Here is a 26810-nt window from a genome sequence, read left to right as displayed (position 1 = left end):
ATATTAAGTATAATTTATAGGATATATACTTTCTTTATAATGCCATTACATATTTCTATTAATATAAAAAGTTTCAGAGCTTTTTATTCACTTTACTTTTTTGGGATTTTATGAACTGAAAAATGACTGTTTTCGTGAGAATGACCCATATATATATATATATATATATATATATATGTTTTTTCTGCTTCACTAAAAACAAGTCATTACACATTGTTGATTTTGAAAATATATTTAATATATTTAAAAAGAATATAAACAAGAATATATTTAAAATTTATTTTCCAAATATTTATACATAGAAACGAAATATTTATGCATACATTTGAAAATATTTATATAGATTGTTTTAAAAATAATACAAACACTTATATTGCATTTTTTTGTCTCATCAGGATCTATACATGACATTTTTTTACTGAATTGTTTTGTATTTCTTAATGTTGTACTTCTTGTACCATCAAAGTTTTGAGAAGAATTTTTTTCCTTCCCAATTTCAATATGTGTAATATGTTTTTCTTTTAATCTTACTTGATTTTAAAACAGTTTTATCATTTATAATAGTTTAGTTTTATTTCAACTTTCCTATTACGCATCAGGTTGTTTCATAACTTTCTAGAATTTATTATTACTAAAACAAAAGGCTATTATTGAACCGTATATGGTGTTCTCACTGCATTTTTCACTCTGTAAGCAATTGCAAAGGGATCAAGCGATTATACAGCTATTAAGCATTCGTTCAATATGCTTTCCAAGAGTATTTGATATAACTATATCAATAAAGAGTTAGACTGCACATTAATTAGAATTACATTAGCGTTCTAGTTCTCTCAGATTTAATAGTTAAAAAACACTAGCGTGAATTTAATATTTTTTTCTTTATCTTAACATTTATAGGATAACTTCAATATCATAATTTCAAAGAAGGCACAAATATTTCTTGCTGAATTCATTGAAAATTATTAATCGTTCCTCATAACAACATTTTAAATCTAAAACAGATGCTAATTTCTTTTTAATAATGAGTATTTAACATTTATTAAATAACATATATGAATAACATATACGCGTAGCAATATTTATTGTTTTTGCAACAAAATTTTTTTTTCGGAAATGAGACTTTCAATACAAGATTAACACTCATACATATGTAATGTTTAACTGCATGGTAATTACCCCCATTGTGCCGCTGCTATAAATGTAATTACTTTGTTTCATGTACACTAGATTTCTGACGCAGCTGGCTTTAGTATTTATGAATTTACTCAATTTTTGCTTATCTATCCCGCATTACTGATATGTTATTTAATAACTGCAGTGTAATTGTGAATCGATAAAGTTAAAAGGCTTCACTAATAATTTGAACGGTATTTTTTTTTATCACATGTTACGATGAATATTACATTGTATTTCATAAATTTAATTAAAACGATAAAGTTAACATTTTAGGAATATTTTACCTTACTAGCATTAAAAACTAAAAATCTTTTTAAAAAAAACTATAAACGAGTGCTTTTGAAGCTAAATTTAAATTTAAAATTTTACGAAAATTTTTAATGAAAGCTGAGACTAACAAAAATATCTTACATAACGTAAAGCTTCACATAGTAGCACAACATAAGTACCCGTGCGTAAATAGCACAAAACTTTTACTTAGTTTTTTAGAAGGATAATAATAACTTTTCAAAATGTTTTTATTTTCTTTTTTTTTGCATTTTAACATACTTTTTTAGCATTTTAATTTATTTTGAAAATATTCTTACTTTCATACTACCGTCATGGAATAGTAATGCAGGAATATTTATTATTACAAAGATGAAATTCAAGCTTTAATATTTTTAAAAAAGATTCTGTAAGGGTTGTTTTTATCGCAGTTATCAGGGTTGTTTTTATAGCTACTCCTGAATAAATAGTAAATCAAATTAATAAAATTCTGACGATGTAAAAAACATGATAAAATAGAGTAATAAAGATAGATGTGCGATATATTTGATAAAAAAAACAACAAGCAATTAAGTTGTTTTCTATCGAATTTTAAAACAAATATCAAAATCGAAATAAATACTTGTAAACCTATGAGTTCAAACTTTATTAAATATGTCCCTAACTGATCAAATTACCACCAAGTAAAACGTCACTTAATGATGTACTTCTTAACTGTATAAACAAATCTTTAATGACTAGATATTTCTAGATAACTTTAATGCTTTTGTTATATTTCATAAAAATTAAATTTGGTGATGCAAAATCTTTCTGCGATAAGAGGTAGATATTTTTGGGTTAATTCATTTACATCGCTAAAAGAAATCTACTCCGGAAAACAAATACTGAACGTTAAATAAGACCCATAATAGAAATTAATAAAATTTAGTACTTCTATAAAGTTTGCGTCAGAATTACTATATATTTTTGGCCTTAAATAAAAATTTTTTTTATAATTATGAGTGGTTAATGGAGATTCAGGATAGGTAGTCTCCATGTATCAAACTTAAATTAATTCAAAATTAATATTTAAATTAAATCAAAATTAATATTTAAATTAAATCAAAATTAATATTATTTTATTATACAGAATTATAACAACTTATTTCAGTACAATAACTAATGTTTATTTATTATAACTCTTTAAACAATGGCATAACTCTGTCATTCATTATTACTGTACTGATTTTAATTTTTTTCATATTTGTCCATAAAGTCAGTAAGTGTACGAATTTGCATAGTAAAATTAAAATTAAAGATTTCTGTACCTAACTTTCATTCATTTAAACTTCGATATTATTTTATATTCGGCGTTGAACATACAGCCCAATTTCGTATTTGCGGGTATCGATTTTCAAATACGCAACTTTGACATTTGGACCCTACCCCGACGATAATCCTGGATCATCCTTTATAAAATTAGCATTCCTGAAACTCTTTTTCTTGGAACTAATCCGTACTTGCTTCACATTGAGTAGAAAACTGCAAAAACCCAATGTTTATTAGATGCTATTGAGGTTCTAACTCAATACCCATCTATCACTGAAGATATGTAAAAGCAGCACTGTAGTCGATGCGAAGCGGAATTTGAATTCAAATCGATCAACTAATAACCGCCATCTGATTCACCTGATTTTATAAAATATTTGGTGCATGAAATTTAAAAATATAAATGATAGTTTCCAGTATTGCGAAACTCTACATCTAATATTGTTTAAAGTTGCGTTTGTAGCAAATTTCTAAGATTATTTTTATTAAGTTCATATAATTACGAAATTTATAATAAATATAATGACAAATCAAGCATGAAATTCTGAGGAAGGTTATCAGTGTCAATGATAAAGTGTTGCTTTCTTTGAATTTTTTGTACATTGCAAATATGCAAGCAAAAGCGATGCTTCGGTAAGGCCGAATCCTGATAAATGAAATTAAGATAGCTGGAATATTACAGTCAACTATAGAATCTTTCTGATGACTTGTGCCTAGCAACATGTATCATTGGTGCTAAAAGCACTTTAAGAAAAATACTAGTGGTATTGGTATTAAATTCATAATGTATTCAAAAATTTTATAAGATTGACACGTCTGAGACAATCATAAAATATTATACTTATCTTTATCTAAACGGAATTTCATGCCCAAATATGTAGTATCTGGTGCAAGTTTTACTATTTTATGTTGGGTAGATGAAACATAAAAAAATAATCCTTCATTATCTTCGATACAATTGCTAATTTTTATAAATTGGCTTACACTTAAGTTAAAAAATAAGAATACACAAATAGACGCATCACAAAATTAAAAAAAGTAATTAATTTGCAACAGTTGTCGTATCTAGTTAAACAAATCATATGGGATAAATCAACCTATTTAAAGAGGCTTATTGAGGCAAATTATTTATCTTGCTTAATCTCTTGAATTTAGCTAATTTATTACAAAAATATTTTCCAATAAAAATAACATTTAGGAGATAATCTCCTTAATTACTTTTTGCTCAAATTATGAACTTTAGTTTATTTGTTTAGTGCGCAGACATGAACAATTTAATATATTTATAAAAAACCGCCATCTCACTTTTTGTTTATTTTTATTGCATTGAGGTTCCTTCAAGAAAAAGATAATTTTAATATTTCAAGAAATAATTACAAAAATATTGTTTGACTATTTTCAAAGTGTGTTTTCTGCATTTAAAAAATGCAATTATTGAACTTATTTCTTTTTACTCACACTTTTGCAGAATTCGAAAGAAATGATCCGTTCAGACGTAAGAAAAGTAGAATATTTTATTTTTCAAATGGAGAAAAATTCAAAATTTGCAAATATAAGACTTCTTAAATAAAATAACTCTATAATATTTAGGTTTTAATTTTAAAAATAATATTTGAAATATTATTTATGTTTTATAAGGTGAAGATCTCCAATTTATTGTAGTTGATGTTAAAATAAATATAATATTTATTAAAATTTTCCGCTGTACAGAGTAAATGAGGAAAAAAAGGATTGCCAAGAAATAAGCTTCTTACAATGGATTTAAGGTTATACCAGTAGGTATTCTTGCTTAATATGAAAATATTTATGAGGAATTTAATAAAGCATTATAAAAAATAAGGTTATTTAGGTTTTTTGTGTAAAGAACTCTTCAGAATAAATATATTTTTCAACTATCTGTTGTCATCTTAAAGTTTTGACAGAAGATTCTACATACTCACAATTGGAATTGGCACACACTTTGACAATTGAAGATGAGGAGGGCAAAAAGCGTCGACATACACTTTTCACAAAAAAATGATGAATGGGTGGTCATCTGCAGCTTTTTGAGGATTACTAAGCTCTGCAATATCAATTACTTGGAAAATTGGTTCCCTTCGACAGTTATTACACTGTAAAAATGAGCTGCAAACTTCGTTATTTTTCCTTTTTTATCTGCAAAATAAGCCTTCTTGGGTATAGACCAGTCTTCCCCTTTAATTTTTAATTATAAAAAATATTTCAATGAATTGGCTTAAAAATATTTATAATTAATTTCTCATCAAGAACTTTTTAGCAAGCTCGCAGCAATGCATGTAAACCAGACTAAGTTCAATGTAGTTTTTTTTTCTTTCAAAAATTAACAAAGTGTTTCGTATTATCTAGATTAATTAATTAATTCAGAATTATTATCGGATGTTTCAAGAGGTGTGCAACAATGTTTTATTTTTTTATTTATCTTATAAATACTTCATCTCTGATAAAAAAAAATCATTAAATATTGAGCTTAAATTTTTACTAAGATGGGAAGAACCTTATTAAAATTGAAGAGGAAAAGTATTCATTTTATCGGTCCGAAAGCTATTGTCGAGCTATAAAAAAACGCTGTTGCAATGTAAGAAATGATAATTAAGGTAGGCTGGTAAGCAAAAAAATCTTTCTCTCGCTTAAAACTTTGAGGTGTTTCTAATAATTGTCTTTTAAATCTTTTTTGTATTCCCTCACCATCAATCGAATTTTTGCACACTACCTTTCTTGAATTGTTATTTGTCAGATTCCAGTAATGTTCTTTTTTTTCCTCCTCGAATATTAATTTTCTATCCCTCATAAGCCATACTTTTTTTTACCTTCAATTTTGATAAGTTTTCTAAAAATATATTAACGAAATGATTTTAACGGAAAAGGATTGATTAAGCTTCTCAAGGTAGTGTGTTTTCCTAACTCTCCATAATTTCATCCCTTCAGTTATCATGGTTTAACAATATCTTTCATTATTCCCAACGTCAGTTTATTCCAATATCTTACTGAGTGCCGTGATGGCTCAAAGGAAGGAACATTCGCCTTCAAAAGACGTAAACCGGGTTCGAATTCAAGCGATTTCTGGTAGATACGAATTTCGCACCCGGCTCATACTGACCTAAATGTTGACGTAAAATAATTCATTCTAGATGAAGTTTAAGAAAATCACTCGAATTATTTTTTGAACTTCGTTTAAGAACAAGATAATACTAATAAATATTTTTTTCTGTTTTAATTATTTTAATATTTTTGTCATGATACCTCCTCATAACTTTCAGTTATCAAAAATATATATAAATAAATATTTAAATTAAGAATATTTATTAAAAATATTAAATTATTAAAAATATTTACCTTATTAAAAATATTTCTATGTCAATTTTCATGCAATTAACAATTTTCAAGCAATTATTTTTAAGTGATTGCATAAAATTAAACTCAACATATAACTTTGCAGTTTGAAAAGAATATTTAATTGAGTATTACTCTTCTTCTTATTATTAAAAAACGTGAAATAAATTATGTCGTTTATAAATGTAATTGGACTAACCAGCAATCCATTGCAGGCGTCACAGCTCATTTTACTGAGAAAAGCAATACTCAAATTTAACCCAGAGAGTTATATTGTATAAATTAACAAGTGAAAATCTTAAGTCTTTTGTATTCTTAAATAAGAAAGAGGAATGAGAAAACTTATAAATTGCAAAAATAATTTTACCTAAATATGTATTCAAAACTTCTTTATAGATTGATTTCAAAGTGACAGAAAAGTAGTACACTTTAAATACTTCGTACATTTTTTATGTTAAGTAGTACACTTATACAGTATATTTTAAATTTCTTAAATAAAAAAATCCTGCTGATTTATTTTTTATCGTTTTTCCCTCAATTTTAAATGTATGTCTAGGTCTAAGGATATATCGGCTTTTGATTCAAAATTTGGGAGCACCATTGCGACACAAATGTCTCAAATTTGTAAAAATATCATGACATTGTTAAAAGTTTAAACCTTGATTTTCATAAGCAGTATTTTAATTTAATTATTGAGAAAAAGCAAACAATTTCAATAACATAATTAAGTCAACAATTTTAATCAATTCTTCAGTGCCAAACCTTGCAATTTATGAATTTTAATGTACACTCAATACTGATTTCCTCCATATATTTCGATGACTTCCCTCTAGAAATTTCTAACATCCATCAAATACTCCTAATCTTGTTAACACCTCTGAAATTTTGGAAAGATTTTTGAGATCAAGGATTAAAATTGCCTCTGGTACACACTTTATAAGTTTCAAGATGTCAGCATAAGCAATTCTGGAGTAATTAGATCGGCAAAAGGACAAACTCCCCCTTTTTTTATTATTGATCTTTTTACCTTGTATAGCACATTGTTATTCCGTTAGTATGAAGCGCGATTGAACTTTTGCATTAAAATAATTTCCGTTTTGCAGTAAAATTTAATGAGAAAACAATCGACTTTAGTTAATAGCTAAAAAATCAGTTAGAAAGTGTAAAAAAAGAAGTAAATATCTGAAGGGAGAATGTAAGCGTGTCTGAATAAGCATCAGAATAAAGAACTTTTCTCAAAATCAACCTCTTCACCTTTTTTGAAAGTTTTTTTTTCTTTAAAAAAATATTAAAATTATTTTCTGTTATCAGGAGCTTTGAAGGATGAGCAATTAGCTTTACAAACATATATGCAGCAGATATTTCTAAAATTCATTCGATCTTTCTAGGAAATAAAATGTTGAGCTAACTAGAAATGACTTTAACTATAAATAACTTAAAAGATATTCAACCTATGTCTGTTTTGGTTTTCATGGTTTATTTAAAATAATCTTATTCTTGGAAGTATTGTATTATTACTTTTCTATTTTGGAATTTAGTATACGTGCATTAGCTTTGAAATTCCATCGTACAGTGTATAGAATCTCACACTAACATATTTAAAGGAGTATGAATAGCGTTTAAAGTATTGAGTACAAAGTGTGAATATATATNATTGTAAATTATATATATATATATATATATTTTGATTTTCGGAATTATAAAATTTCAATTTCCCATATTTTATTGCAAAATTCCATATTACATAAAATAATTTACTCACGTTATTTTTATCATGGTAAAGTTATTTTTTAAAAAGGTTAGGCTGGTTCCTGTGAGTAGCAAACTAAAAAATACATTCGAAAGAAAAATACTCAACTATTTCATTAAATAAACTAGTTCTTAAATAAGCTCTTAAATATCCTCAGTTATCTAGACTCTTCAGATACTGCTTCCGACGTATTCTCTGAATAAGACAAAGCAAATTAAATTTATGGAATCTAAAGTTCTAAGCACATAAAATTTTCATGCATAAAATATATTTTTTTATTCTACTGAAAATATTCCATGTTTTCTGAAAGTTACTTATGACAATTTTATAACAATTTATCTCTCAACACAAACAGTTGCATTTATTTCTTAAAAGATAACATTGTGAAATCTGTACGTATATTCCCCATTTTATTTCGATACGACAGTAGCCAATTTAGCTAACATAATAGATGAGCATTGCATTAAATAATAAGAACTAAAATTAACAATAAGCGATTAAATTAAATTAGAACAATGTAACAAATCATACTGCGTCAAAGAAATTTCCAATAAATCACAATATCGAAGCACTAATTTGTATATTTACCCGAATGCCATAGATGCGTACCACTATGAGTACCACTTGGCTACATAATTGAGGAAAAAATACTTAAAAAAAGTAGCAATTTTTGCAAAATGTATCTAATAAAAATTTGCAGGAAAAATTTAGCCTACTGGCTCATGCATTTTAATTAAGAAATAAATTCTTGATAAACTTTCAATTATTTCATAGCATATGGAAAATATATAATATTTTCATAGTAAGAGAATTTTAAGGATAGACGTAATAAAAAGTTCAGATGTCTGTCGTCGACCTCATAATTTTAATAAGCAAGAAACCAAAGTGATAAAATAGAAGATAATTTACAAATAACAGATTTTATGGAAGCAATTAATAAAATAGTTTATTTGTTTACATGTTTACATGCGGTTTCAAATTAAAGTTTTATCGACTGTTATCAAAACCAATTTTTGTAAGCCAATTAAATCACATCGTCAAACGTTTATGTTCAACTGATTAAACTATGGTTTTAAGTACGAATCTAATTTGCTGACAATCATTAATAGATTTTACTATTGTACAAACAGATTTAAAGTTTAATAATGTACCGAAACGATCATTATATAGCTTTAAAATCATTTGGAAAATAGACATAACTCAAAGATATAAAATATTTCGAGTATATAAAGGAAAATTTTACACTCAGAGCTACACAATCGCAGCAAGCTTTGAATAGTCAGTATATTAACCAGAAATATGAGGACCATTCCACTTCTGCTTGCTCTTGCCTTTGTAGTTGCAGGTAAAAAATTTCTATTTCTTCATTTTTATATCAACTGATGGTTTCTTTAATAATATTTCTAACAGTAAAAAGTTGTTTCAAAAGTTCTATGTTTCTAAATAGTTTTGACTCCAATCACTTATATGCCTTACAATATATTACTATTATATATGTCTTACAATATATTATATATTACTTAATGGAGCTTTAAAATTAATAATATTAATTATCTATAGATTTTCATATTATGTTTAAATTTTGATAGTCATGATTATTTGAATATTAAAATTATCTATTAATAAGTTAAGAATAAAAGAACTCTAAAAGAGTGTTATCCAAAGAATTACAGTTATTTCCAAGGAGGATCCGAGAGTCCAAAATACAGCTTATGATTATCCAACTTACAACAACATGCTGTATTTTTGACCGATTATTCTTAGATGAAAAAGAAGTTTGTTCTCAGAGGTATTGACATAATTTGTTCTCAAAGAAATATGTTAGTAAACAAACGTAAAATGTATTTCCAGTAAAATATCTAGGTAAATTTCTAAGCAATTATGTTTTTCATAAAAAAAATAATAAATTTGTCCAAGGTATAGCTGACCAGTACGTGAGACTATAAAACATAGGCTGTTAATTGTTTTATTGCACTACTAAGGAAAACGAAATAGCAAAAATTTATCCCCTAAAAGGCAAATGGAGAACAGATATTAATGTCCAAAAATCAGATTTTTCTTTAAATAAAAAAAGTCTTTTATTTTATTTATTTAAAATTGTTTTCTATACATGATCTTGCTTAGAAAATTATGAATCTTTATGAAAATTTTGCAAAATTTATGTTTATTTTTGAAAATTTAATAAAAGAAATAACTCACTTAGATCCTAAAATTCCCAATTTATATGTTTTGTAATTGATTTTTAACTATTTTATAGTGAATTTTAATTATTATTTTTAGTTTATGGCGAACCTGAACGTAAGTATATAGTCTTCATTTGAATGATGACAAAAAATTTTTAGAGGAAAAATGTTTCCTTCATATTAATTTTTATATTTTTAATTTAGCTGGAGGTAATGTAGAATGTAGTTGCTATCTTCTTTTGAATCATTTAAGTTTATATCAATTGTAAAAAGAAAGAAGAAAAAAAGAAATTTTTTTACCACAAAAATTCTTAAGACTCTATATTTAATATTATAAAAAAAAATTATTTAATTTTTAAGAAAGAGAATTACGTTGACTTAATATGTTATGACGTTTAACAGACATATTTTGTTTTGTGCTTAAGCGACCTAAACGTTAAAAAAGTAGTAAAGATTAAACAAAATACATAATAAGAAATCTCTTTACCGTAAATGTCACAAAGAGTAATTTATTGTTATTTTTAATAAATTCATGGTTTAAAAAAGTTCATTTTAAAATACTAGTTTTAGAATCATCAAGGCTCACTAAAACGGAAGAAAAGAATATTTTAATTTACAGTACATTGCAATTATCATTACAAATCAAACAACTTTTTCAATTTAAATTTTTGAAAATACGCCGAACAGTGTTAAATATTACACAGATTAGTGCTAAAAAATTCATATTGTAATTAATCTAGTGCATTATCATGAGTCATATGGAGTATATACCTGGTGTCCCAAAAATGGTTGATGAATTTTAAAAACCATAAAACACGGATGGTATAAAAATGTAGAGTTTTTGGTATCATGCTTGGGGATCTGAAATTCAACCAAATTCACTTCAATTTTATCACCTAAGTCCGAGAAGTAATCGTACTGGAGCTGCAGACTTACGAGAGCTTTAGAGAAATTGAAATCATGTCATCCGCAATCGAATTTTTGTTCAGTCAATATTTCGAAGATGGCTTACACTTTAGAACATGCATCATTTCGGAATATAACCATCTATAACACAGATATTTACAGAGCAGTGTTACAGTGCAATTAATCTATTGTAGTTATTTCTGTTCTGAAGTCCCTAGTTGATTTTCAAAATCCATTAGTCAATCTTTCGGACACCCGTAGATTTTAAATTAATGTGCGAATTACCCTTATTATATATTTTCAAAAATCGTCTACTTATTGTGTCATGCATGCAATGCATACATACATATTATATGCATAAGTTATTTACCTTTTTATATATATTTCAGTTCATAGAGTCAGTAAGTAGAAAATGTCATTTTAAAAAATAGAATAGTAGAAATTAATATAAAACCTATAAAAATGCTTTAACGTTTCAGTTTTTCAATTCTAAGTTTCAGCTACTAAGAAAAATTAATACAAATCTAATTCAACAATAACAAAACAGTAACCTTAAAAAACTTAAATAATATTAATTACTATTTTATGCGATATTAAAATCGGCATCATTTTTCCTTATTGTTTTTCTTTTTTTTATTATTCTTAATTTGAATAAAGAAAATACATATAGTAGATTTAATTAAAAAAAAAAGCCATAATCTTCAGACAGAAGCAAAAATTTTGAACACTAATTTAAGTGACTGCAGAATATATTCTGATAAGGTATTTCCTTTTTGACACATCGAATTTTGCTTAACCAGTATACAACAATATCAAGTTTTATTATTTAATCTCAGTTAAAAACAGAGATAAAATTGTTATCAGCATCTAAACTGCAGAAAGTTTGAGTGGATTGCTTGCTCGGAATTCCGAAAGCAAACAATCCTGTTGGCTAAAACATGAAAAACAAACTATATTCTAATTGTTTTAAATGTAAAGCTCGCATTTTTGGTAGAAAGTAAAATTTTTTGTATCAAAATAAACATATCCAACTGATTGAGGAAATATTCAATTCATCAGGCAGAATTTTTAAATGTCTTGTTCAAATATATCTTGTTATGTATATATGAATTGCGTACGTATGAAATACATATATCTTATTTACCATTATTTAAAATTTTATACTTTTACTATTGAAAATAAATATATTTACATTAAAAGATGGATTTCTATAAAGAGCGAAAAATGAAATTGAATATATATTTCAAACATTAATAGCTATATATTTTTATAGCTGGAAAATATATAACTCATGGTAAGTAGATGTTTGAGTATTCCAAAATTTTGGCTATTTTTATTGAAATCGTAATTTAAAAGAGTTCAATATTTCCATAATAAGAATCTTGTGAATATTAATACTTTTTTGAGTACTTACAGCAATTATAATAAGCATACAATTTGTAACAGTTCAGTAATTAGTTGCGGTTTTTAGTTAAAAGAATTTAGAACACATCTTCAAAGTCATTAAACGTGAAATATTTTCATTAAATTTAAAAACTCTGCTGTATTTCTTCATTAATATTTTCATTATTATTATTTTTTTTAAATAGTTTTACGATCTTTCAATGGTAGGGTAAATAATTTATAAAATAATTGCATGTTTCATTGTGGATGTGACTTAATCTTCATTGATTTAAGTGCAAATTAAATTATTGCAGAATATGTGTCCTGAAAATTCTGAGCACGAGTCGAAGATTCTAAAGTTAATTTGTACTATAAATCATCTATCGCGTTTTAAGAAAATTTGAAATAATTTATATATCAAAATAATAGGAATATATAAATCTTTCAAGCCTACATCAAATAGCTTAAAGACTTTATCTCCGTATGTTTAATGCATGAGCTTAGAATTATAAACAAAATTTATTAATATATATATTTTTTTCAGTTCATCATTACAAAATACGTAGTAAGTAACACCATAAACTTATATTATAAAAATATTTTTTCACTCATATCCTTTTACGAAAAAGTGAATTTTAATATTTTAGTTATAAATTTATTTATTTGCAAACAATATATATTATTTTTCACCTACATTTTTCTCCAATTTTTATCTGTTTTACTTTCAGAGTTTCTTTAAAGTTTGAAATTTATAAAGTTTGAAGTATAGTATGAACAATATTTTGCACCTATATTTAAATAGGATTAATTTAATAATTTACTTTGAAATTATTTGTTACTTATCCATTTGGGGAGATGTAAAAATCAAATTGCCGCAGCACTTATATTAGTGTGTTAGATGCCTATTAGCATAGCATCTATTGCGTATGCTACTAGTACCTGTTATCAGAATCAACGAAATAATATTGGCGCCCATGATAGTTTGTTGACTTTTTACACATCCTGAAATGGATTAGTGTCAATTATTTTTAAAGCTTTTTGATTTATGTATTTTTATTGCATTTTAATAAGTTTATTAATGTTTGTGAAGCTGTTATAATTTATAAATAAATATTCTGAAATTAATGTCATTGCAATTATTTGTAAATACATTAAAACATGAACACTTTAGCTGCAAAAGGTGGTGGTAAGTAAAGTATATTTTTTGCTTATTATTTATTTATTTCTGTCTTCTTTCTCACTAAACCAGATAGTTTAAAATTAATACGCAAGAGAATTATTTGTCCAGGAAAGAAATGCACATTTTGCATACTGATTAGATTGCTATAATGTTGAAAAATATGGTTCATTGATAATGATATTTAGAGATTTAACATAACCTAAAAAGAAAGAAATAATAAAACCTGATAACTTTTTTATTTTCAAAAATGTTTCTTAATATGTCAATTGAAAAATATTCTTTTTTTAAAGCAGGTGGAGGAGGAGGTGGTAGAGGACCTCCAGGTAAATAAATATATTTTAATGGATTTTTTTATTCTTTCACGATACAAATGTTAGTATATGAGTGTCATTATAGATATTTAAAATAACATACCCTTAAAATTCAATTGAACCTATTCATTTCCTTCGAAATCATTTTGCTTAATTTCATTCCGCTTCATTCACTTATCTTATTATCTTATCACTTATCTTATCACTTATGATTATTACTTAATCACTGAATTTAAATATAATTGACTTCAATAATCTGTAAAAAAAAAGGTTATTACATTTCAAAATGTAGCGAATTTAATTATAGGCAATAATAAAGTATCTTCAAATGTTATTAGCGGGAAATGACGGAACTACTATGTCTCAGAGGAGTATTTATTTCTGTGCTTAATTATGTAAAAGCTGTTTTGCAATTTCCTACATTAAAAATAGTACTTCACATTGTGAGTTCAGTTTTTTTTCTATAATACTTAGTTTAAATTTAGTTTCATGTGTGGGAAAGGGAAATCTTGCAATCAAAAAATGAATGAATTGTTCCGAAAGAAAAATAAAAGAAACATATTATACCAGATTTTTTTTATTTATGTGTTTTAATGATATTTTGTTTTTTAGTGATAAATAATACTTTTCTTTAGGAGGAGGCGGACGCGGCAGATCATCAAAAGGAGGTAATTATACTTGATAAAATTTGCCGTGCGACCACCAAACTAACTGAAATTTGTTAAAGGTAATTCAATAATGTACCGGATCTAATATTCGAAACAAAAAATTGAAATGCAATGATGTTACTTTACTTTTGATTTGTCAGATGTGTTTTACATTTAAACTTCTGTATATGCAAATGAAATGACCTGGTTCAGAATGCAAGAAATGCAAACAGGAGTTGTTCAACTCACCAAAGAGCATCCAATATAATCATAGTAATAGTGAGTAATAGATCACGATAGCCATGTATACATCTAATCTCCATGATGCCGCCAAACCCGGATGTGACAATCATGGCTCTACTTTTAGTCCCAGAACTCGACCGCAATGATTATGTGCCACCCTTCATGGGAAAAGATTAGATGTTGATCCCTCCACTGAAGGTGCTTCTGTTTTTAAGTGATAGAATGTCAAGAGTAACTGAAGGTTTATTTGCTAATTGGTAGCTCATATTATTTTAGACATTGCCCAACAGTTTGAACAAGTTTACTGTCTAGTAAACTTGTTCAAACTTGTTAAACTTCCCCTACTCACAATTTGCATTATGTGGTTCTGCGACTCCATTTAGCGTTGCTTCTAGGCTGTAAGTAGAGGAAGTCACTAAAATATAGCATGACATTTCGGATTACCGTTCTGGACCCGCATCGATTCCATATTGTGTGCACAGTTAAGGGATCTCGGCCAACGCGAGTAGTAATTATTCAAATCTATAAACCGTAACCCTATTAGGATCCATTTTTTCCTTATTAAAAATAACGTATGTGATTGAAGAAAATTCTTCTTAAGCGTGGTATTACACAAAATTCTTAATCGGAAAATAAAGTTCAAATGTAAATTGAGAATTTAAAACAATGCTGTTAGCTGTTGGTGATACCATTAACACCTGCTTCCTATGAATGTTCTAAAAATTTCATATCTTACATACTATACTATGTTTTATCAGTCTTGTAAATTTCAAAATGTGGTGAAGCAGTTTCATTTGCCAGTACTCAATTTCAAATCAAACTATCATATTAGAATTATACATTTAACATTCATTTAGTAGATAAATGATTATGTCATACAAATTATAAAAAACAATTTTTTCATCATTTAAAAAAAGAAATTTATATTCCATTTAATCCATTCACAATAAGTTTATTCATCAAAATAATAATAAATCTAAAAATGAATATAATTTGCTGTATGCATAAATATTCCAAACCATTGATCCAACGACAAATGGATATACTGTAATAATAGTTAAGCTTAAAAAAATATTTTTGTGATTCTTCACTTCTTGCTTATTTAAAAGGTCTCTTAAAAATTAACTTAGATGTAATTTTACATTGACTTGAAAATGATTCACTTGCCATTTCTTATAGAATTTAAAATTCAAATTCAAACTATCCCTACACTTAATAATTTGATACAGGAATCATGTAAACTGTTCGGGCTACATACCTCTCGTTGAACTTTTATTTCTTATTCTTTTTCTAATCTAACATTCTCAAATATAATTTAACAAGAGAAAATATATGTTTAATTGAGAAATAAATGATGTGACTAAAATGTGATGTTCAAAGGGGCCAATGTTCAATAATTCCTTTTTATTTTCAAAACTAAAGGTTTCAGTTTAATGAAAGATAAATTTTACTGATAATAATGAGTGCAATTTTCACAAAATCAAAGAACTAGTGAACATATCATACTTACTCTAAAGTCAAATGTTTATTTCAACGTTTCTTAAATTGTAATCAAATAGTTTGAGATTTGCATAAATAAATTTAATATCTTTGTAATAATTATGGATTCTAAAATGTCGTGTAAAGATTTTTTTTCCCATGGAAAATATCTGAATCCTTTTTCTCTTGCTCATACAAATTTGGAACTCTCACTGCTGAAAAGAAAAGAGGTAGAGTTAAATAACTGATTTCCCGCTAAAAATAGGTTAGAAAGAAAAACTATTTGTAAGATAAAGTCTTGATGTTTACTATAAAGTTTATTCAATTATAATAAATTAATTTAGCATTTGAATTAATAGGTTTAGTAAAATTTTGATGATCAAGAATTTTAAAGAGAAGTTTAAATAGTTTTTGCATTGGAAAATATCTTAATCACTTTTTCCTTGTATTTTAAATTTTGAATTCTCATTGCTGGAAAAAAATGAGTCACATCTAATTTACTTAAAAATGAGTTAAAAAATTACAATTTTTTTAAATGCTGTAAGGTATTAAGAGATGTGCTAAAATTTAAAACAAAAGTAGTTAATTTAGATAAATTGTCGTTCTCTTTTAGTTTAAAAATTTATTTAGCTTCTGTTTCCTTATTTTTTAAATTTATTTTATTTTCTATTACGCTTTTATACTTCATAAACATTTTAGTTTCCAGAACTGAGATACTTCAATCAGAGAATGATGCAACAAAATTATATGTTATATTTAATTTTAGCAATATAAATGGGTTTAAACAAAATTCGATATCTCAAAATAATATTTTTGTTGACAACAATAACTGTTCATTAATAACAAACATTTTTTTAAATTTTTCCATAGGTGGAGGAAAAGGAGGCAAAACAGGAAAATGTCAACGTAAGTTTAAACTAGTAACTAAATACTCATTTTTTAAAAATATGAAATGAAACTGTGTTAATTTAAATATTACGTTTTCAAATCTTTGCTCCATTTACTTAGGATAAACAAATTTATAAATATATTAGCAACGATAAGTTTATAGATAAAAATCTAAAGCAACTGATTTTTATGGTATTTGCGTAAAAAAAAATTACATTTACAAATTTTAGCACAAATTATACTTATTATTATATTTTTAAATATGAAAAAACTCCACTCACCAATACCCGTGATTGACTTCCATTCTTCTTTATTTTCTTAAAAAGTAGCTTTTCCCGGAAAGAAATATAATTTTGTCTATAAAAGAGATAGTTATTATAATTTATGTTACAATATTTTGGTAACGCATTAATATCCAAAAAAAAATAAAAATAAAATACTTTGATTTTAAAAATAATGAACTAAACTTAAAATTTCTAAATTTAGGAACACAAGGAAATTATGGTATCACAATAACAAATATTAAATGATATAAAATTTTTAATGTTAACAATAGCAATCATTTTATATCGTATTCGTGCAATTTGGCAACATCTAATCTTTTTAATTATTTTTTTCCAATTTTGTTTTGATAATTATTTTCTGAAATTGTTGTCATCACGTAGAGAACGAAACTATAAAATAAAGATTTTGAGAATTACAATTATATTTCGTAAATTACACTCAAAGAAAACTAAAGATTTTAAGAAATGTTCTTAAGAAAAGTATATAAAAAGGCAACAACAATAAAAAAAATCCCGCATGAAAATGGCTCTTTTCACAGATTAAATTTCAACTTCGTTGGCGCATTTCAACGGATATAAAATTAAGTGGTAATTTTTGCAGCAAATTTAATAAAAACATAGTTCATGAACTTGAAAAGAATAAAAGCTTCTTTTTTTGTAATTCAGAAGTATTCATTGTACATTTTTCTACACTCCTTCGTAATTTTAATTACGCATACGTAATAACAAACCTTATCTTCGTAATCTTATAATTCAATATCAATCTAATTTGTACACAAGGAAACAAAATTTTATGCTAAACTGAACATTAAACTCGCATTGTAGGAGCTTACAACTCATTTATATGCAGAAGAAATTAGATTTCTTCAAACGTTATTTTTTCTGTTTTAATATTATATCAAAGAAAGTAACTTTGATTTTTTTCATTTATTATGAATGGATTTTGGTTTCTTATTATCCTTTTATTACCCTTTTTTTAATCTCAAAATTTTTCTTAATCATCTAGAGGGAGGTGTTACTGGTAAGTTGATATTTTTATTTTAAATATTTAATATAACATATAAATTAAACAATAAAAAGTAATATCAATGTAAATGTCTTATTACTATTAAGGAATATAGTGCAAAAAATAGTTCATTTTGTTTAGTGTTTAGAAACAAAATAAAAAAAAATAGCAAAATAACTAAAATTGATAGAGGTCTGTATTTTTGGGTAACTTTTCTCTTTTGCAAAGTTAACTAAAAAGTAGTAGCAATTGACCATGTGAATGGTGAGCGTCAAGATAAAAATTCGGCGATAGATGTATTACTAAGACTTGGTAATTTACTACAAACTACGGTATAAAGTGCAGGAACTTTTGGGTGCATCTTCCATAAAATGCATTCTACCGTGACATCCATCTCTACTCTAAAATATTGTAACGTATATTTTGAAGTATTATTTATTTTATTACAGTTATTCATAGGTTTTATAATGATTATTACTAAAAAAATTCTGTATATGAAAATTTTTGTTTCTTAAGAAGGCCCGGTAAAAATGGGTTTTACTGTAAAAAATACACGCACTCTGAATTCGGTTATATTTTTCCGTAATTTGATCCAGATTTTTTACAGAGTAGACACTAATTAAGATATCAAATGGTACACTAAACCAAGAATTATGATTATTTAATACTAATAATTGGCTTGATTTCTAGCAGTTTTGTTTGAAAAGAAATTCTCGGTACAAAACGTAGGCTGCCGGCATTAGTATGCGCCTGGTATTTCCTACACGGAAGTTTTTTTTAAAATAATTTTCCCACTTTTTTCCTTTTTTCATTTCGTTAATATTATTATTAATAAAAGCTAAATACACTAGATAAAGTGAATAAAGAGTTTTCATTTTATAAAAACACCGACACATTGAATTAAGAAAATGATAATTTTGTTTAGCTAAAAAGGCAGTATAGTTCAATAAAAACTAACAAAAGTAATTAACTGTTTCTTTTATCGTAATTTACAAGCATCAAAATAGATTATAATATTTTGCCTGAATAGCACTTTGCATTGTGAACATCACTTATATAAAAATAATCATAAAATGCCCCTCCAAAAATATTCTGGAATGGAGTGGAACTAGGGAGTTACTGTTCCCTGATAACTGCCAAATTCTAACCTCTAAACTGCTTTCTCAGTTTCTTTCTTATTACTTTGTAAACGATAAAAATTGCTAGTCATTTTATAAGTCACTCGAAAAATACATGATAAATCGAATTTCATGTGTACAAAGTTTCAAAAAAATTTAATTTCTCAAGAACTATTCAAACGATTTTGGTCAAGTTTTGCATTTTGCAATGTATAATCACATAGTAGAAAATGATATAAAAGCTGTATATGTTACAGTTCAAATTCCTTTCACTATTATTAAAGAAAAATTTACTACAAATTTATTTTTGCATAGAATTGTCTTTGGATAAACGAATGACATGATTGTGAGAAAGCTTTTTTCAATTTATTTAAAAAGTTCTCGAATCATGGTGAAATACTCAAAAGGTAAAATTTTCATAACGGGCACAAAGTTTTAGAACGCCCTCCTGACGATGCTTTTGAGACAATACTTCCAAATTGTAGTGTTTTGAGAATCAGGAATGAAAATCCCTCGAAAAATTAATAATAATCGATAAGAGAAATCACAATAATAATGTAAATATTAATAATAACAATAATTTAGATCTATAATAATGTTGGAAATAATAATCAAAATGAAAAATAAAATTTTCATTTTAGAAATTTTTTATTCACCTCGCATAGAAAAATTACATTTAGAAATTTTAACAGTTTTCTTTAAAAAATTGTGTCTATGCACGATATTAAAGAGGTTTACTATGTGATATAATTAAAAATAAGTTATCCCTGAGTTATTCCATACCAGTTGGTGACCTTGTGACATAGAATTTCGTTTCTAACTTCTTAGAATGAGTTGCTCATCCCATTTTAAAGAAAGTTTGTACAGGTATATATATATTGCAAACTAATCATAGCTCTGAAGTACAATTTAGATGAGAAATTCAAATTAAAGAATAAAAACATTCATGTAGTCTCAAAGTTATCCCATATTACGGTATATGATAACTATCAAATTTCATACATTGATAACATAAATTGCGAAAATTGAATATACCTCTATGTATTCAAGTTGAATATTTATTTTCAGATGCATGTTAATTGAAATATACAATTGTAAAATTATTAAATTTATCTCGTTAACACATAAGTTTATATATTTTTAAATACATGATTCGAAACCTTACATGCGCAAGAAACACATAGTTTTTTTGCGCATGTCTCATTTCTTGAACACATCAATAATAAAATGATGATTTATGAATTTACTATGAAATATTGCTTCTTTTTTAGGACTTGCCAACAGCGGTAAGTTTATGTTATTTCACATTTGAAACACACGGCATTTATTGAGAATCTATAACGTATAATCCAGTTTGTTTAAATTATACAGGAATAATGCTGTTGATATTTACGTGAAAAAACATATAATTTCGTTTTTAATGAAAACGATTGCAAATATAACATTCCAACATAAACTTGCATAAAAGATGTAATATAATTAATTAAAAAAGAGAAATCTTCTGACTATTATTCGTTAAACACCTTTATCATATGATCCTTTCCAAAGTTAGTACCAAGTGAAATTCGTTAATTACAAATTATTCAAACTTAGCTAAGATTTCACAAAACGATAAAAATACAAAGATGTTTTATAATGATAGAATCACTGTATAGTGTAAGTTAAAAATGAAAGTAAAAAATAATTGAGAAATGCATTTAGGATTAAAAAAACCTCGATTCAGATATTTTTATAACTGTATACTATTAAATATCTTCAGCAATTTCCTACATATTTATATTTTCAATATGATTCAATAGTTTATATGTTTCAAATTATTAAAGCAGCTTGATTGCTAAATAATAAATATTAAAATATTGAATTATTTAATTCCTTTGTAATTTGTATGCATTCACTATTTATGTTGTTCTATATGTTGTTAAAATTCCAAAATTATTTACAGTGAACAAGGCAGGACAGAGTAAGATTTTCTTTGAAAAATTTTTCTGTATATTTAAAACTAAACTTTTATAACTTTCCCTATACACTGTTAGAAATTTCTCGGAAAAAATTGTTAAAAAAAACATTTTATTCGAATGTTATTTTAAAAAATTTAAACAAGGTCAATTTAGTTTAAATAAAATGGTTTTCAGTCTATAAATTGTGAGAAAAACTGTTTAATAACTGCTTTCCCCTAATATGGTTAAACGACCATAATTTTATGAAACCAACCAAGCTGATCTAATGTCGACACTCAGTTCCTTTCAGCTGGGTACATGTTATTGCCAAAAGGGCTAATCTATCAAAATCATGTCAAGCAGAAAGGTTGACACTATAATATTTTCTCCATTCTCTTCAACACATGAAGAGTTTGTAGTATCCTGCACTCTCCAATTTGTGACCCTGTGCTATTAGAATACTATACTCTAACTCAAGCATAGATGGTCGCACTATAAAGCTGATCAACTTAAAAAATTCTAGTATTTTCCATCTCTCACAATCATCATTCTCAATAGGTCAATTAACCAGCTACAATAATCGAATACCATTACTCAGTTGACTTGAGAAAACGCATCTCAACAACAATCTAACTTTATTATCCATTATCTAACGAAACGCCTAGCTCCAATATCCAGTTAAATTTATTTTTTACGATGTTGAAACCATGCTAGTTGATAATGATTTAAAAAAAATATATAGTTATAGATTCGTGGTTTTTTTAACCATACTAATTTTAAACGTATTCAAAACTGAAAAAGTTACAAGCGTTCTTTTCCGTAAACTTCACTATTAATTACAAGAACAGACTGCCGGTTACTTTATCATAGTTTTAGAATGAAAATTCAAACAGTGCTCTGCTATTTTAAAGTATATAAAAATTCTTATCTTAGTATTTAAACTAATATGTTTATGCAATGTTAGGCATTAGTTTTTTTCATTTAATATTCACAAGTAAAGCTGTTTTTTTTTCTTCCATGACCCACAACAAATACTTTATAACTTTTATAATTTAAACCATCTCTTACCAATTATGTAAAACAAAAATATTTTATCTAGTTTTAAGAAAGATTTCTGTGTCTTTCAGCAATTATTTTAAAGAAAGTTTTCTAAAATTTTCTAATCAGAAGCACATTTTTTTAAGATTATTATTTTTAATATTTAATTTAGTGATTTAAGAGACAGAAAGCGACAGAGAAATTTACGCTTAAACCACAAAAAAGAAACTAAATAATGTGGCGTCCTAAACTAAGTCTGCTGAGCAGATCAGAAAAGGAAGAAAAAGCAAACAAACTGAAAGTGAAATTGGTAACATGAATGCCCAGAGTTTTTGGATTTCATGGAATTCACTGATTCACAGACATAACTAATGATGTGAAAGAGGGTAGATGATTGCTGACGCAAGCAAGGAAGAACGAAAAATAGAATACTGCGTATCTAAGAATTTCTGATTACCTGGTATAAATTTAAAAAAAAGATAAAAAGATAACCAAAATATATCGCTGCTTTCATACATTCATAAGACAAAGAAGACAGCTCTAAAATTTTTATTACTGCTTATCACTACACTATTAATAACAGAAATGTAAATGAACGATGATAATATAGTTTATATTTGAATAAAATAAAAACATCTAACATTTTTTAAAAATTCAGATGAGTCAAACAGTCCTTGTTATAATGCTTGAATTTGTTATGAATTACTGTTATAAACTAGGAAAACATTTAATTGATTTAAATTAATTTAAAATTGAGTTATAAATATATTATATAATTAAATATATATAATATATTTATTGATATCGCTCTTGCAAACTTTGTTTCATTCTCCCAATATTGTTGAATTTTTTAATAATAATATCAATATATTTAAAAAGATTCTAAGCATTTTATTAATTCACAAATATCACTGGCTATATATTTAAAGAAAATGATAGTAAATACGACAACAAAACATGGCATAAAATAATTTTTATCGTAATTTTAAAGAATGAAAAAGTATTTAAAATCATTTAATTACAATTATATTTGTGATTTTTATAGATATTTTGGGAGGAGGTAAGTAAAACTAGTCTTTTTCAATAACCGTTTTTAAAAAAGATTTACAAATGATCTTCTTGATTTCATATTTATTTCATACATGTAGTCACAAATTTCAGTTTTAAATACATTCTTGTTCTTTACTTGTAAAACTTTTATTATTTTAGCTGCTAATGCACTTGGAGGTGTGTATATGTTAAATTTTATTTTTTATTTAATTTAAACTTTGTGGTAATAAGCTTTATAAATTTCAGAAGTCTCTTTTTTCAGCAAAAAAGGCAGAATTTAATACTACATTAATCAGCATTTTCATCGATTGTTCCAATATAAAACATTAAAAAAAGCTATTTTTTATGTATAGAATAATTGAGTAATTTTGACAAAATTGGAGCAAAATTTTTCTGAGTGAAAAAGTGATAAGGATAGGTTTATCACTTCGCAAACTAAGTTATAAATTTCCAACCGTCGCATGTTTTAGTTTTTCATTATAATTTCCAAACTCAAATGCTTTTGTAAACTGAAATACATAAAGTTTCTAAGGTTTTAATAATATTTAATCAGTTTCTGATGTCAGAAAAAATATTTATTTTCTTTCTTATATTCGCACTTTATTCAGTTATTTCTGAAAAGAAGTCTCTTTCCTTGGCATCTATTCACTGTTGTTACACTCATGAATCTCCAAATCTGACTAAAAAAATACCTAAAATATAATCGGAATTCTTCTGAAAGCTCCTTATTTAAAATAAATTTATAAATATTTAATGCAGCGTGACCAAAATGAGCCTTAGGGACAAAAATTAATTATATACTGAATGAAAATAACCATATACTTGAAAACAACATGCATAATACCATACCTGCCAACTTTTAATCCTTTCGAGGATGATTTTTCCCAGTGGTAGTAAAGTGGAATTTAGATTACAATTTTTGGCAGAAACTTACGTCTTATTTTCAACAAGCTTATGCGGACTATCTAAACAGTATTACATATTATTATGTATGATTAGTATTTTTAAAAATAGTGGTGGATTAAAAAGATTATAAATTAAGTTTATAAATGCAAAGAATATATAGAAAGCATACATTTTACTACAACTTTAAACACAGAAATAAAATTTTACGCCAAATGCGTAAAATCTGGCAGGTATGATAATACCCATGTTACAATTAATACACTACGTCTTGATATTCTCGCTATTTTCACATCCATTTACTGAATACCTAACCTACATCTAGTTTGTCATAATATCAAAGCGACATTAGTATTAAACATATTTAAAGTGCCTGTAATTGACTCAAGCTTTTGAGAAACTTACTTCTTGGCAGTTTTTACTTCGATCATAAATCAATCGGCAATTCTAAGCTGCCTTCTTATAGCGAGTCGATTGGATTTCTATCTGCAGATGGAGAAATGTAGGTGATACCCATCGGTCATTTTCCAAAAAGATACAAGAAAAAAATTGTTTTTGATTTCATAAATTAAACATCTGAAAAAATACAAGTTTATTATAACAAAATGTATTTAAAAACACAAAAATTTGATAAAAAAAAGTATCAGTATAGGAAATACAGTTCAATGATGCCTGCACTTACGAAATAAGATCACCGCAAGGAATACCTGTAATTGGAACTTAACTTAAAAAGTGTCGTTATATGGAATGCAAGGCAATGGCTTTTACACGTAATAAAACATCATTATAAGCAATACCAGGCGAGTAGATGCCTGTAATTGGCACTTTACCTTTAAAAAATATTAGTGATGAAAATACTATTAATTTCCTAACTTTAATGACCTGCAAAAGAAAGGCAGCAATCCAATCCCCCCATTATTAAGAAAATTTGTGCTATGGGCTACATAAATTTAAATTATTGTCATCTCGACCAGTCATTATACTTCTAACACACAGTATTTCACCTTGCAAATAACAGATTATTCATAATTTATTATGTTTCTTTTATTTATATTTACTAATTGCATGCATTGTAAAAACTTTTTAAATTAAGATGAATTAAACAAAATTTCTAAGACTGTTTAATGATATTATGTTAAACTATCTTTTAGCTAATCAGAAGCATCGTAAGTATTTATTCTAAAACAATTTTAGGTATTCAGATCAATTTAGAAAAGTATTTGCTGAAATGAGCAATAATGACATGATATTTCTCTATATTTGCTTCAAAATTAAGTTTATGCTTAAAAATGGTAAAGTTATGCTGTGGGAAGCAATCTTTTTTTTCTCACGAATTTATACAAACATTGAGCATTTGATTAGCTTTTGTTTTACTTTAATCGTAGCGCTAACTTCGTTATTGGTGTGTTTATACATGCTTAAATCGGTAGTAATTTTGGAATGACACTTGTGACATAATTTATGAGAGTTACTACTTAGGCCAGCAAGCCTTAGAGCGCAATTAACAACATACCAAATTTTATATTTCGTATACGCAACTCGTATGCTATTAATTTTCCCAAATTTTGAGTTTCGATGGAGAACACGTTTCAACTTTTGCATGATGATATAGTTTAATAAGGTATAGAGAAAAAGGACATGCAGTTAGAAGAAAAAACATTAAAATACCTTAACTATCATATATTCGGCGAATTACATTTAGTTAACAAATTTTATAAAAAAATCTAATGGAAAAGGGAATTATCAAGCATTTCATTATTCATTATTTATACAAACATTTCGAATAAGGCAATCACTTTAATCTTAAGCGAACATTAATCTAACCATTTAAATATAAAAATAAATCAGAAAAATTAACTTATTAAATCTTATTTTTTCGAAATTCATTATTTAATTTTAATGCAAGTATAACATCACATAGATAATGAATATAATGTTTCCTTTTATAGCTGGACTCCTAGGTAAGTGCAAAAAAATCATCAAAAAGCATAATTATTTATGCATATTTAATGAAATATAATTTTCCAAACACGTTAAATAATTTCTTAAAAAAATACTTATTATACTGGAAGATTTAAATAAAATCATGCACCTTTTAGTTAACAAAGAAACGTTTCTATTCCATGTTCTGAAGAATAATAGAAAGTATTTTAATGCAGTTACTTAATTTTTTTTGAGCATATATGAAAAAAAAAAGTTTTTTCATCACCTTTGAGATACTTCACATATTTCATAGTTGTAATAAATACAAAAATATAGAATGCTCATCAGTAATAATTAGTATATTTTTTGAAATATTTTTGCAGTTTACAAGAAAGTATGGTGTTTTGAGAGTTTTTGAAGGTTGACAATTGTAAAAAAAAGCGACTTTGGTTAATAAGGAGATTTCGATTCATACCAAAAAT

General features: G+C 26.0%; 1 long non-coding RNA gene and 1 other non-coding gene across 11 annotated transcripts in view; one reads left to right on the top strand and one right to left on the bottom strand.

Annotated features, from left to right (window-relative positions):
- LOC122269028 (uncharacterized) overlaps positions 1 to 26810 on the bottom strand; it is a 119295-nt gene that overhangs the window by 3277 nt on the left and 89208 nt on the right. For 7 of the 10 annotated variants that reach the window (XR_011637326.1, XR_011637324.1, XR_011637327.1 and 4 more), the window contains 3 exons: positions 24811 to 24981; positions 17351 to 17426; positions 16213 to 16396 (listed from right to left, as the gene is read on the bottom strand). This is a non-coding gene — a long non-coding RNA (uncharacterized lncRNA). Of the gene's footprint in view, positions 1 to 7957; positions 8045 to 13915; positions 14069 to 16212; positions 16397 to 17350; positions 17427 to 24810; positions 24982 to 26810 lie in introns of all 10 variants that reach the window. The other 3 variants (XR_006224889.2, XR_006224890.2, XR_006224885.2) reach the window with 3 other exon arrangements.
- On the top strand, positions 11323 to 25571 carry LOC107438803 (uncharacterized). Its single transcript, XR_011637322.1, has 13 exons — positions 11323 to 11339; positions 12212 to 12232; positions 12866 to 12883; positions 13493 to 13507; positions 13792 to 13824; positions 14448 to 14480; positions 17052 to 17087; positions 18360 to 18374; positions 20749 to 20763; positions 21420 to 21437; positions 23498 to 23512; positions 23662 to 23679; positions 25557 to 25571. It is a non-coding gene; the product is annotated as an uncharacterized protein (transcript).

This window comes from Parasteatoda tepidariorum, chromosome 7 (genome assembly GCF_043381705.1).
Source record: "Parasteatoda tepidariorum isolate YZ-2023 chromosome 7, CAS_Ptep_4.0, whole genome shotgun sequence".
NCBI classification, from domain to species: Eukaryota; Metazoa; Arthropoda; class Arachnida; order Araneae; family Theridiidae; genus Parasteatoda; species Parasteatoda tepidariorum.
This window is presented reverse-complemented; position numbering and strand designations above follow the sequence as displayed.